Raw genomic sequence first — 14,652 nt, 5'->3', positions numbered from 1 at the left:
ACAGTATTTGTTTTTCTCTATCTAATTTATTTCACTAAGCATAATGCCCTCTAGGTCCACACATGTTGGTTCTTTGTGAAGATAAACAAAATTAATAAATATCCAGACACAGCAAGAAAAAAGAGCCTCCAAATCAATAAAATCAGAAATGAAAAAGGAGAAGTTACAATTGACACTACAAAGGATCATAAGTGATTACTATGAATAATTATGTAAAATGGACAACCTACAAGAAATGGACAAATTCCTAGAAGTGTACAATCTCCCAAGACTGAACCAGGAAGAAATAGAACATATGAACAGATCAATTATCAGTATTGAAATTGAATCAATAAAAATAAAACAACTCAAAACAAACAAAAATCCAGGACCAGATAACTTCACAGATGAATTCTACTAAACATTTAGAGAAGAGTTAACATCTATACTTATCAAAATATTCCCAAAAATTGCAGAGGAAGAAATGCTTCCAAACTCATTCTATGAGGCCAACATCATCCTGATACCAATACCAGACAAAGATATCACAAAAAAAGAAAATTAAAGACCAATGTCTGATTAATGTAGATTCAAAAATCCTAAACAAAATAGTAACAAACTGAATTCAGTAATACGTTAAAAGAATCATGCAACCTGATCAAGTGGGATTTATCCAAGTGATGCAATAATGTTTTAATGTCTTCAAATCAACCAATGCAATATACCACATTAACAAATTGAAGAATAAAGACCAAATGAACATCTCACTTGTTGAAGAAAAAGCTACTGACAAAATTCTACATCCTATTATGATACACACTGTGAACAAAGTGGGTGTAGAGGGAACACACCTCAATATAATAAATGCCATATATGATAAGTCCACACCTAACATCATAATGTTGAAAAGCTGAAAACATTTCATCTAAATCAGGAACAAGATAAGGAATCCCACTCTCACCACTTTTATTCAATATAATATTGGAAGTCTTAGTCACAGCAATAAGACAAGAAAAATAAATAAAAGGAATCCAAATTGGAAAGGAAGAAATAAAGTAGTCACAGTTTGCAGATAACATAATATACATAGAAAATTCTAAAGATAACACCAAAAAACTACTAGAGCTCATCAATGAATTTAGTAATGTTGCAGGATACAAAATTAATATCCAGAAATCTGTTGCATTTCTATACACTAACAATGAACTATTAGAAAGAGAAATTAAAGAAACAATCACATTTACAATTGCAGCAAAAAAGAATAAAATACCTAGGAATACAGTGAACTAAAGTGGTAAAAGAACCATACTCAGAAAACTATTAGACCTTGATGAAAGAAATTGAAGATGACACTAACAGATGGAAAGATATATTGTGTACATTAGTTGGAAGAATTAAGATTGTTAAAATCACCATACTACCCCAGGCAATTTACAGATTCAATGCAATCCTTATCAAAATATCAAGGGCATTTTTCATAGAACTAGAGCAAATACTTCTAAAATTTGTATGAAACTCTAAAGACCCCAAATAACCAAAACAATTTTGAGAAAGAAGAAGAAAGCTGGAGGTATTTCTCTCCCTAATTTCAAACTATAACTCAAGGCTACAGTCATCAACACAGTATGGTACTGGCACAGAAACAGACACATAAATCAATGGAACAGAACAGTGGGCCCAGAAATGAACCCACACTTATATGGGCAGTTAATCTATGATAAAGGATGCAAGAATATACAATGGAGAAAAGAAATCCTCTTCAATAAATGATGTTGGCAAAACTGAACAGCTACATGCAAAAAAAGAAAAAAAACTTACTGAACTGCTTTCTCACACCATGCACAAAGATACATTCAAAATGGATTAAAAATTTAAATGTAAGACCTAAAACCATAAAACTTTAGAAGAAAACATAGGCAGTACTCTCTTTGAATCAATCTTCATAATATTATTTTGGATATGCCTCTTGAGACAATGGAAACAAAAGTTAAAATAAATAAAAGGGGACTACATCAAACTAAAAAGCTTTTGCATAATGAAGGGAACTATCAACAAAATGAAAAGGCCACCTACTGAATGGGAAAAGATATTTGCAAATGATATATCAGATAAAGGAATGATATCCAAAATATATAAAGAACTATTACAACTCAACTTCCAAAAACCAAACAAGCCTATTAAAAAATGGGCAGAGGACCTGAATAGACATTTTACCAAAGATGACATACAGATGGCCAACACACACCTGAAAAGCTGCCCATCATCACTAAGCATCAGGGAAATGCAAACCAAAACCATAATGAGATATCACCTCACACATCTCAGAATTGCTCTTATCAAAAACACAACAAATAAAAGGTGTTGGCGAGGATTTGGAGAAAAGGGAGCCATTGTACACTGTTGGTGGGAATGTAAATTGTTGCAGCAACTCTGGAAAAAAATATGGAGATTCTTCAAAGATTAAAAATAGAACTGCATATGATCCAGCAGTTCCGTGCCTGGGAATTTAACTAAAAATGCAAAAACACTAATTAGAAAAGATATATGCAGCACTGTGTTCACTGCAGCATTATTTACAATGTCCAAGATATGGAAGCAACCCAAGTGCCCATCAATAGTTGAATGGATAAAGACAATGTGGTATTATATATTAATATATATATTACTCAACTATAAAAATGAAAGATGTATTGTCATTTGTGACAACATGGATAGACACAGAGGATATTAGTCTAAGTGAAATAAGTCAGATAGATAAAGACAAGTACTGTATGTTTTAACTTATATGTGGAATCTAAAAAAAAAATTAAAAATGAACAAACATAACAAACAAACAAACAGAATTATAGATACAAGTCAAACAGTTGATTACCATAGGAAATGGGGGTGGATGAAGGAGAGAAATAGGTGAGGAAGACTAAGAGGTACAAACTTCCATATGAAAAATAAATGAGTCACAGGTATGAAATGTACTGTGTGGGGAATATAGTCAATAACTAAGTAATAATTTTGATGACATAACTACACTTACAGTGGTGATCATTTTGAAATGTATAGAAAAAAATACAATGTTCTGTAACAGGAACTAATACAGTGTTGTAGGTCAATTATTCTTCAGAAACATACAAAGAAACATAAAAGCTCATAGAAAAAGAGATCAGATTTGTGGTTACCAGAGGCAGGGGGTCAAGGGAGGGAGAATTAGAGGAAGGAAGTCAAAATTTACTACAAACTTCCAGTTATAAGATAAATAAGAACTAGGGATTCAATGTATAGCATAATAAATATAATTAACACTGCTATGTATTATATATGAAAGTTGTCAAAAGAGTGAATCCTAGGATTACTCAATACAAAAATTTTCTTTCTATTTCTTTAATTTTGTATCTATACGAGATGACGGATGTTCACTAAACTTATTGTGGAAATTATTTCATGATGTATGTAAATAAGATCATTATGTTTTACAACTTAAACTTGTACAGTGTATATTTCAATAAAGTTGGAAGAAAAAAAAGATATAGAGCAAAAGGAAGAAAAAAACCCCACAAACCCTATCAGGCTCACTTTCTTCATTTGCTAAATGAAGGCATTTATAATATCCAATGTCTCTTTAATTGATGAGATTCTGTGAATATTTCTCCCCACTGGAAAATGACATTTTATTGTTAAAATTCTAACTTGAAAACAACACCTATAAGAAAGAAAATATATGTTTTTCATAAGTAAACTACCATTTTCCTGATGTGTGTTCCTCCATGCTTTTTAAAATTTGTTTGTTGAGGAGTGAGGATGGATTTGGATGGGGGTAGATGTCAAAAATTGTGTCTGTTCACCTTGGAAATTACATCGAAAACAAGGTCATTACCAGGGAAGGACAGCAAATATCAGAAAATTGTCTACCTTCCAGGTGTTTGCAGACAAAAGAATGAATAAAATAAGTCCACTTTTAGTTCCCAACTCAGTTGCCTCAATAGCTTCTCTTTTATTAACTGTTACATTTTATCCCAAAGCTGAAACAAATTTATTCTGTTCTGTTTTCTTTTTAAAGAACAGATATTATTCTTTGTCCTTTCAAATTCTTTGTCCTGGTCAAAATGTAAGTCAGTAAAATGGTTAAAAGTCAAACAACAGAATGGGACAAAACAGGGAGGGCAGTACACTGATAATCTCGACACTAGGTAAGTGCCTTAGATACTGGCTTAATCCTGTGGCAGTGGTGGGGTAGGTGGCAAGGGGACAGGCTGACATGGGGACCATGTCATAACCTGACAGAATTATTTGAATCGCTGTTAGAGGCATTTGTGAAGGTAAGATTTAAATATTAAATTGACATAGAGCACACTAAGTGTGAAACAGGTTTTCTGATAATAACAGACCTAAAAATGACAGCTACATTTAGAGACCTCTCCTATCTCCCAAAATCCTGTTAGGGGCTCTATACACTTTATCTCATTTAGTTCTTACAACTGTTTACATAGGATAAGAGTAATACCCTCATTTCAGAGGAGATAATAAGGTTTAGAGAGCCTATATCAATTGTCCTATGTCACACAACTGATAAGTAATAGACTCAGTCCGTGAACCTAGGTCTCTCTGGTTCAAAAACCTGTGGTCTGAGCCTCAATGTTATATCATACAGATAATAATTGGTAGGGTGGGAATCTTTGTTTTACCATCTCTGGATCCCAGTGTCCGCCTCATCATGGCAGGCGTTGTGTCTATCTTGTTCACCTTTGTGTCCGTTGTGCTCAGCACAGTGCCTACACATAGTAGGCAACTGACAAATGTTTGTTGCACAAATTAGTGAGTCTTGGGGGTCGTTTCTAGTCAAGAACTACCCCATTTATATATACAGATATAATAATTCTTAGGGAGAATCTTAAATTTAGAAACCAAAGAGACAGAGAAAAGATTCATTGAGAATTAATAAAACAATACTCAAGTGCAAACTCATTAATTTAGTTATATTTATATATTTACAGATATTAAAAGATAAACTATTATATATGGAATGGATAAACAACTAGTTCCTACTTTATAGCAAAGGGAACAATATTCAATATCTTGTGATAAACTGTAATGGAAAAGAATATAAAAAAAGAATATATATATATATATATGTATAACTGAATCACTTTGCTGTACAGCAAAAATTAACACAACATTGTAAATCAAATATACTTCAATTAAACAAACAAATAAATAAAACCAAGTACATACTTTAAAAAAACATAGACTATAATCTTTACTAAATACGTACATACACACACACGTGCGCACACGCGTGTGTAAGAAGAAATTCTTTATATCCTCTTTGTAGAAAACCACGAGAGTCACTCTCTATTCTGGTCAATGTTGACGCCCTCCTTTGGTTGTTCAGGGTCTGTGGACATCAATCTGCTGGAGTGACAGTATTAAAATACTGAGTAGAACCTCTGAAGCTGGATTGCCTGAGTTTAAAGCTTTAAATCTTAGCAACTTACCAACTGTTTTAGTTCAAGTCCTTTAAGAAGCAGTCATTGAGTTTACATTAGAAGGGAGGCAGCAGGAGTGTGGAGTTGAAATTCAGATCCTAGTGCAGATCTGACACGTGTGAAAGGAAGGGAAGCAAGAGAGGGTAGGGTAAGAGAGTGTCAAATTGCAGCCCAGATCTAAGAAAGTTTCTGTCATGCTGATGAGGAGACCACAAGGCAAAATCACCTGTCAGAAGAATCTGGTCCCTGCCACATTTCTTCATTGTCTGAAGCAGCCCTGGGGAAAGAGTGATCTTGGTACAAATGGGGTGTTAGATCCAGAGGGACAGCAGCAGGAGCTGCTTATTATCCTGGTAGAAAGAAATCTGAGTGGTGCATTTTCTGGACCACCACATCAACTATGACTTTGGACAAAGAACTCATTTATTACTTTATCTAATTTTCTTCTCACCAAAACTCCTCAAAAGAGTTGCCCATATTCTCTGATTTCTGTTCTCCTGTTCATTCTTGAGCCATGCACAGAAGGCATTTATTCCTATCACTGAACTGCTCTTCCTCAAGGACGCAATTGACCTTCACAGTGGTAAAATGGCTAGGTCCCAATCCTCAAACTAGTACATCTATTAGTGGCATTGTGTAGGGCTGGCTACTCCCTCCATCTTGAGACACTCCTTGATCATCTTCTGGTCCTCTTGGTCTTCTGACCACAGCATTCTGTCCTTCTCAGGCCCTCTTGAGGATATGTTCTCATCCCTATGATGTCTGAGATGCTGTCCTGACCCAGGACTTGGCCCTCAGACTTCTTTTCTACCTACATCAACTTTTTAAGTAATTTTATTTGGTTTTGTGATTTTAAATAACTTTTAAATTTTGTCATATCATACCTCATAACTATTTCAGGTCTCTCCAAAAGTGATCTGGCCAGAAACCTTAGCATCTTCTTTGAGTCTTCTGTCTCATACCCCATATTTAATCCATTGGAATATCTTGTCAACTCTGCCTTCAAAACACACCTAGAGTCTATCCAGTCCTCACTTCCTCCAAATGCTATCACCCTGAGCTATTTCTCCTCTGGGTTATTGTCAGAACTTCCTCATGGCTCTCCATACTTCTGCTCTTTCTCCTCTACAGAATATCTTTAACCCAGCAGCCAAAATTAACCTTTGAGTTACAGGATGTCTCTTGTCTTCTCAAAGACCTTCATTAGCTCTCCATTGCTCTCAGCCAACTCCTGATAATGGTCTACAAGGGCTCTTGTGACTTGGCTTCTGCTATCTACAATCTCATCTCCAAGTACCCTCTGCCATATTTGCTCTAATGGGGCAATAGGTTTTGTTGTTCCTTTACCACCAAGCACACTGCTACCTCAGGACATTTGCACTTGATCTTTCCTTGACCTAGAACATTCTTCTTTTACATATCCACATATCTCACTCCTTCACTTCTCTTGAACCTCTTTTCAAATGACACCCGAGGGCTTCCCTGGTGGCGCAGTGGTTGAGGGTCCGCCTGCCGATGCAGGGGACGCGGGATCGTGCCCTGGTCCAGGGGGATCCCGCATGCCGCGGAGCGGCTGGGCCCGTGAGCCATGGCCGCTGAGCCTGCGTGTCCGGAGCCCGTGCTCTGCAGCGGGAGAGGCCACAGCAGTGAGGGGCCCGTGTACCGCAAAAAAAAAAAAAAAATGTCATCCGAGTATTGAGGGCCTCCATGGTCACAGCATATAAAATGGTAACCCTCCCCCTTCAGCACTTTCTGACCCTCTCACCCTGATTTCTTTTTTTCTATAACATGTATTATCATTTAGTATATTACCTATTTACCTACTTATTCATAGATGTTCTCTCTCTTTCCAACACTCATACTAGAACTGCAAGCTCAGTAAGTGCAGACTTCATCTATTTTATTTACACCATATTCCCAGTGTTTGACAGAGAACAAATAAATGATAAACTGTCCTGCTTTGCATCCTATCCTGTGCATGTCAAATTCCAATTTTGAAAATTTTGAAAATCAAAGCCCTTGTTCTTCGCATAGACATTTGTTCAAAGTTTACTCTTATGGGCTCTGTATCACTTTATTTCTAAGGAGAGTTTCTTTAACCATTAGGCTCTCCAGAATGCTGTTACCTGTCAGACTTCTCCTTCTTTGGTCCATGGTACTCTGTTCCAATCTGAGTTCTCTGTGCGTTTTTCTTTTTATCCTTTGTTTTGTCTTTGCTGCCACCCTGCAGTAAAGGGAAGAGAATTTTAACTTCTTTCTGTGGGAAGAGTCACCTCCTGTGTGGAATCCAAGCTGACAATAGATGCTTTCACTGTCTAGGAACTACCTGCAGTGGAATTCTCTGTTTCATGCATGTAATAGAGAGTACAGTAAATATTTGCAGGATTGATTTGAATTGACTTCAATTTACACCTTTAAAGTTGCCCTTGGGTACTCCATTTTAGAGCATATATACTTTAACCTGTTCAGGACCAATAACAATGACTTACATGTGTACAAAGTTTCTCCCTTCTTCTTTTTCTCTCGTTCTCTAACCCTATTTCCAACAAGTAAAGGAGTAAAATTGAAAGGAGGAATTTGAAACAATAATATTCCTGTCCTCCTTGTTAGTCAGAAATTTATACCAGAATTGCCTCCCCAATTATTATTATTTGTGGGATTTTTGATTGAAGGAATGAAGTATACTATATGTACATAAAAGTGAGCAAATCATCAGTTACAGTTTGACAAAATCTTATAAACACACCCATGAAACCAACACTCAGATCTAGACACAGAAACCTACAAGCTCCCCAGAAGTCCTCTGGTGCCCCCACTGGTGTCACTAACCCTAGAAAGGATAACTACCCATCATTCTCCAGACTCCTAACAACAAAGAGTACTTTTGCCTGTTTTTAACCATTCTATAAAAGGAGTAGTATGGTCTGTATTCTTCTGTGTCTGACTTCTTTTGCTCAACATTACGTTAGTGATATTCAGCCAAGTTTTGAGTGTTGTGGATTAGAACCCTTCTCATCTTGTCTGCTTAGCAAGATCCGATTTCCTGCTTTTTCATCCTTGAGTCCTCACATGGGTGACTTTGAACCAGAGAGATACATCTTCTCAAATTTACTTTTGTGTTGCTACAAATCCTCAAATGGAGAGCAATAAAACCTTCTTAAATCTTCTTTTCAGGCTTCACGTGCTGCTAACATGGAAAACTGAGAAGCTTCAAGAATGGTGGTCTAGTTTATTGGCCAATAATTAGATGTGCAATCAGTGAAGTCAGGCTCATAGAACTAGCTACCAAATTTTCCAGGAGAGGAGCCAATGCTTTGAGGTTCCTCAGCAGCAGCTGTGTTGAGTAAGTAAAAGGTATTCTTTGATTCACAGCATCTCTGAAGCCACTATGATTGTTCCTGGCCCACCCATATTCTTGGAAGAAAGTGCCAGGACTTATGCCTAGCTGGGCTAGCTGGGAATGGGAATGCTGTCATTTTTGTGGTATTTGATGAATAAAAGCTGAGCAAAATTTTATATCTCAGAGCACTGAGTTCACTCTTACAGCATACTTGGTAAACTTTGGGGAGATGGTATAACTGCTCTGGGGTCTGGAGCCTTAGTTCCTGTCCTAGTTTTGTCCTTAACTCATTGTGAAAATTTGGGTGAAGTACTTTATGTCTTTGACCTTAGTTTCCTTCTGAAAAAGCAGAATGTAAGATTATGGTTCCTGAAGCCTCTGTCATTCCTTGTGCGGCTGATAATCTCCACCTCTCTGCCTTTCCTTGTATCACTCCAGCTTCCCAGCTGTTAACCCCTGTCCATCGAGCTTGTCTGCAAAGTCTCTCTTCCACCAAACCTTTTAGAATTAGTCTCCCTTCATGCTGTACACACATATTGAGAGCTGTCAGCATCTGTGTTTGATGCTTCTTCGTCCTTTGTTGATAATGTTATTTTGTGGCCTTCTCCTCCCTCCCCACATGTGTGGTATGAGTCCATCTAGAGATCCTTTTGTAATCATCCATAATATCTCATATCATATACTGAACAGATGAACTACATGAGGTTAATCCTACTGATCTCCAAAGATTTCTTCAGCCTTTAAAGAGCAGATTATGATTCACTCTATCTTGTCCTGAAAGACACTTCTACTCTCTCCACTTCCCAAGCCCAGAGGTGACAATTATTCAACACTATAAGATCCTTCTGCTGAGATTAACAGAAATTGGCATCACGGGCAGTAGAGAAGACAGGGAATGAGGAGCCAGGTGGGAGGCAAGCCATAATTACTTAGTCCAGAAGGAGACCAGGTTGACAACTCTGATCTGGAGGGCAGTGATTGAATCTTCAGGAGAACTTTTGGTCATCTGAAAGAGTCTTTTTCCTCAGACCTATTGCAAGATCTTTTTGCCCATTCAAAGACCTTTAACTAATATGAAATAATCTGTTTTTCCTAAAAATCAGTTGTTTCTCTTGCTTGCATCCAATACTTTTCATAGGATTATAGCGTTATGGGGGAGAGGGTACAGGCTCAAAGCTGGGAGAACATTTGGTGAGTCTCCCAGCTTAGGAAGCTCGCATTATTTAATATTTTGAGTTCTTCTCTTGGAAACCCTTGTGTAAATCATTAAGCTATGGGGACACTATCAATTACTTGCATTTATTTAGGATTTTAATTTTATAAAGTTCTTAAACATATATTTTGCTTTGAAAAAATGAAAAATCTTGTAAGGCAAAGAGGCTAAACACTGCCACCCCACTTACAGATGCAAATCCTAAATTAAATATATGTTTTTAATCTAAATATATCATTGATCTGGCAAGATTTTAAGGAAAATCCTTGGAGGAGAGAAACAAAACAGGAATAGGAATTGAGTGATTTATCATCACCCCTAGTAACATCACCCCTAGTAGATTTTGTCTTAAGCTTTTGATTTTCCAGGTGGGAAGTAGAATTGAAATCACCTATATACATCTTAAGCCCTTTAAGATGTATATAGGTGATTTAGTAGAATCTAAATCACCTATATACATCTTGTGCCTCATTGATTCACAAACCTATCAGAAACAAACCTTCTTTTTTCTAGTTTGTAATGTCCCTTTTGTTATTCTGAAACAAAATTAATCATATAACTTACATAATTTAAACTTTTCCCTAGTCAAAAAATAGACAAGGAATAAATGAAAAGTAAATGATAACAAATTACGATGTATTTAACTACATAAATTATGAATAAAACTACACTGGAAGGCATAAGAAGGTCATCAGTTACTTATACTTATCTGTTGACTCACTGTGAAAGTGACAGCTATGACTAAAACTGATGCAAGAGTATTGTACAGTTACTCTAGCTCCATGAGCAGAACTTCCATGGGTAATGATTTTCTGAGATGATAACCAATTCTTGATGAAGTTCTAAACAAAGTAAAATAATGATTAATATAAAAGCTGGATTCCTGAAAAAATCAGAATATTTTAAAATTGTGAAAAAATACTTTTGGTTTATATGTATAATTAAGTTATATGCTAGGATCAGATAATTCTAAACAATTTTTAAAATCTATAAGAATAGTGAATTTTTGTTGTGCTATATTGTTCTGTTTATTGCAGAGCATCTAATACACTAGGGCTCTACCCAGTAAATGCCGGTAGCATTCCTTAATCAAAAATGTCTCTACAAATGTCCAAAATACTCTGAGGAGGTAGAAGTATTCCTGTTGTAGACCACTGGGTTATAGCCTTAGTGAAAGAAAGTACCAGAAAAAAGGATGAAGGAAAAAAATTTGTCTGACTTGTTCTTGTTGGAAGGGATCTAACTGTCTCTTGAGAAACCCTAGCAATAATCTATTTTTCACTTTAATTTGGGACTCAGCTTTACACTATGTACATGGTGCAAAAAAAACTAAAGACTTATTTTAGTTCAATATGATCCCAGGTTGGTAGAGATCTCATGCTTATGGAGTAAACAAAATTATTATATATAGAAAAATACTCTTTTAACCTAAGAATTCCCACAGTAAAATTTTAATGATTTGCAATGTAAAAAAAAAAAAAAAAGTCTTGAGAGACAAGGCACCATGAGTGAGGGTCAACAGAAACAGCAGACTATAGAATCAGACTCACAAATATATCAAATATTGGGATATTTGAATACAGAGTTAAAAAGAATACATTTACTGTAGTTAAGGTCATAAAATGCAAAATCAAAGGGATGATCAAAAAAGCAAGGGAGGGCTTCCCTGGTGACGTAGTGGTTGAGAGTCTGCCTGCTGATGCAGGTGACACGGGTTTGTGCCCCGGTCTGGGAAGATCCCACATGCTGCAGAGTGGCTGTGCCCATGAGCCATGGTCGCCGAGCCTGCACGTCCAGAGCCTGTGCTCCGCAATGGGAGAGGCCACAACAGTGAGAGGCCCGCGTACCACAAAAAAAAAAAAAAAAAAAAAAAAAAAGCAAGGGACTACTATGAAAATGACCTAAACAAAACTTCTAAAAATTTACACTTATATAGAGAGACCTATAGAGTTGGTCACTACCTTAAAATTTTGGGGCTTTATGATGGTGTGAAAGTGATATGCAAAAGCAATATGCATTCGGTAGAAACTGTACTTTGAAGTTTGAATTTTGATCCTTTCCCAGGCTAATAATATGTGGTACAGTACTCTCTCTCGATGCTGGACAGAAATGGTGAGCCACAGCTCTTAGTCAACCAGGCAATCATGAAGGTAAAAAACCAACATGCTTACAACCATTCTGTACCCATATAACTGTTCTGTTTTTCACTTTCAGTACAGTTTTCAATAAATTACATGATATATTCAACACTTTATTATAAAATAGGCTTTGTGTTAGATGATTTTGCCCAACTATAAGCTAATATACGTGTTCTGATTCAATTTAAGATGGGTTTATCAGTACGTAACCCTGTCATTAGTTGAGAAACATCTGTATATATATATAATATATATATATAATAAATATGTGACCGTCATATATTTACATTTATATGTGTGTATATATCTATATATGTATAAGTTTATATATAGATATGCATGCATACATACATATATACAAATGTATATATGTGTGATTTTAAGGCTTAATCATTAGAATAAACAGTTTAGAAGCAGATGAAGGTATATTAAGCAGAGAGAGACAAATAGATGGAAAGTATATATAACTGAGACAATAATATGGACCTAATTGGACTTCAGAAGGAGAGAAGGTTATGTACACAATATTCAGAGATATGATATTTAAGAATTTTTAGCCCCACTTCCTGAATGATACTAACCAATGTATGCTCTAAATGAATACAATAAAAAAGGGACCGTTGGACTTGAACTGCTTCAGTGATAAGAGATATAAAGAAGAGGGACAGGCTCAAGACCAGTCAACTACCTCTGTCACCCAGCCAGATTTTGAAAAGAGCTGAAAAAGATAAGTTTTACCTCCCTTTAAAAAAATTAGAATTGGTAAGAAGAGACAAATTCTAAGACTGAGGAAGTATAATAAAACTCAAGCACGATAAATATATCTACACTGAGACCTTTGTATAAGAAAAATGTAGAAGAATATATAAGACAAAATATAGAATGTACAAAATAAAGAGGAAATCTTAAAACAGGAAGAGAGAGTAGGATTACTTACAAATGAATGTAAATTATATTTACACTTTCAATAGCAACAGGCAAACCAGAAGCAAGTGAAACAGAATCTTCACGATGCTGAGAGAAAACTAATGAAAATAAAAAAAAATATTGACTCAGAAAAGTTATCTTTCAAAAGCAAGTGTAAGCAAAAAGGATTCTGACATGCAAAAACAGTGTTCATCACTAACCAATTGCCAATAAAAAAACTTTTAAAGCGTGCACTTCAAGAAGAAGGAAAATTATTTTAAAAAGAAGAGCTGAGGTGCAGAAAGGAAATGTTAGGAAAAGAGGTAAATAGATTGGTAAATATAAAGAAAGATTGACTATAAAACATAAAATATAACTGATTTGTGAGTTTAAAAATCATCTTAGAATTAAAATTATGGGCAAGAACATTTGTAAGTCTAGAGGAAGTAGTAAATAGAGTTGATGGGTTGTAATTTCCTTGTAGTGTTAAGAGAGGGTAAAGATACTTATTATTAATTTTAGATTTATTTAACTATGTTAAAAGTCCCAAGGGTACTATTAAAATAATAGAAATAGGGTATACAGCTTCCAAACCAGTAGATGATTAGAAGTGAAATGTGAAATCTACCACTCCAACTCAATCAGTATAAGAAAAGGTAGAGGGTGGTAAATTTAAAAAAAAAAAAAGCAAAATAAAGCAATAGTTGTTTTATTTATAGAAAATATAGACTAAGGCAATCAAAATAAACGAAAACATGTCAGTAATACAGTCAATGTATGTGGACTGAATTCATCCATTAAAGTCAAAGATTATTGTAGTAAAACAAAACCAAAATTCTCTTGTGTGCAATTAACAAAGAACCTATATAAATCCCAAGAACACAAAAAGGTTGAAAGTAAAAGGATGGAAAATGATACACCAGGTAAATATTAACTTAAAAAAGTAAGCTTGAGGAGCAAACTAACATTGGAAAAATTAAGCCTTGAGGCAAAAAGCTTTTTAAGACTAAACAGTGATGAAAGCTTCAATTATATAGAAAGTTATAAAATTTCTATATTTCTATATAAAACAAAATTGTCAAAATTACAAGGAAAAATTGAAAATCCACATCATGATAGGGGATATTAGTACCTCAATATCTTTCTCAGTTACTATTAGGGAAAAAAATGACAATAAAACAGTAAATGTAGGAATATTCAATTGACACAGTTATCAAGGTTGGTCTAATGGGCATATATCTAGAATGTAGACTGACAAATAAAAAAATAAACAATCTCTTTAAACATACCCAGAATGCTTATCAAACTTGGCTGCTTAATAAGCTGCAAAACAATTTTCAACACATTTCATAGAATCTGTTTCATCCACACTGCTTTTTTGTCCATAAATTAAATTAGAAATTAATAATAAGAAACTTACTTCCACCCCAACTTTGTAAATAGAAGTCATACATAATAAAAATGCATGCATCCAAATTTTTAAAAATCAACATTAAAATTACTAAAACAAAAAAGTACATAAACACTTGTGTGATGTAGAAAAAAACTTTGAGTAAAATGTACAGCCTTTAAAATACATATATTAAAAGAGAGACTTGT

Source organism: Aethalodelphis obliquidens, unplaced genomic scaffold (genome assembly GCF_003676395.1).
Source record: "Aethalodelphis obliquidens isolate GAN/ISIS:26980383/991018 unplaced genomic scaffold, ASM367639v1 scaffold24, whole genome shotgun sequence".
Lineage (NCBI taxonomy): Eukaryota > Metazoa > Chordata > Mammalia > Artiodactyla > Delphinidae > Aethalodelphis > Aethalodelphis obliquidens.
Note: the sequence above shows the minus strand (reverse complement) of the source record.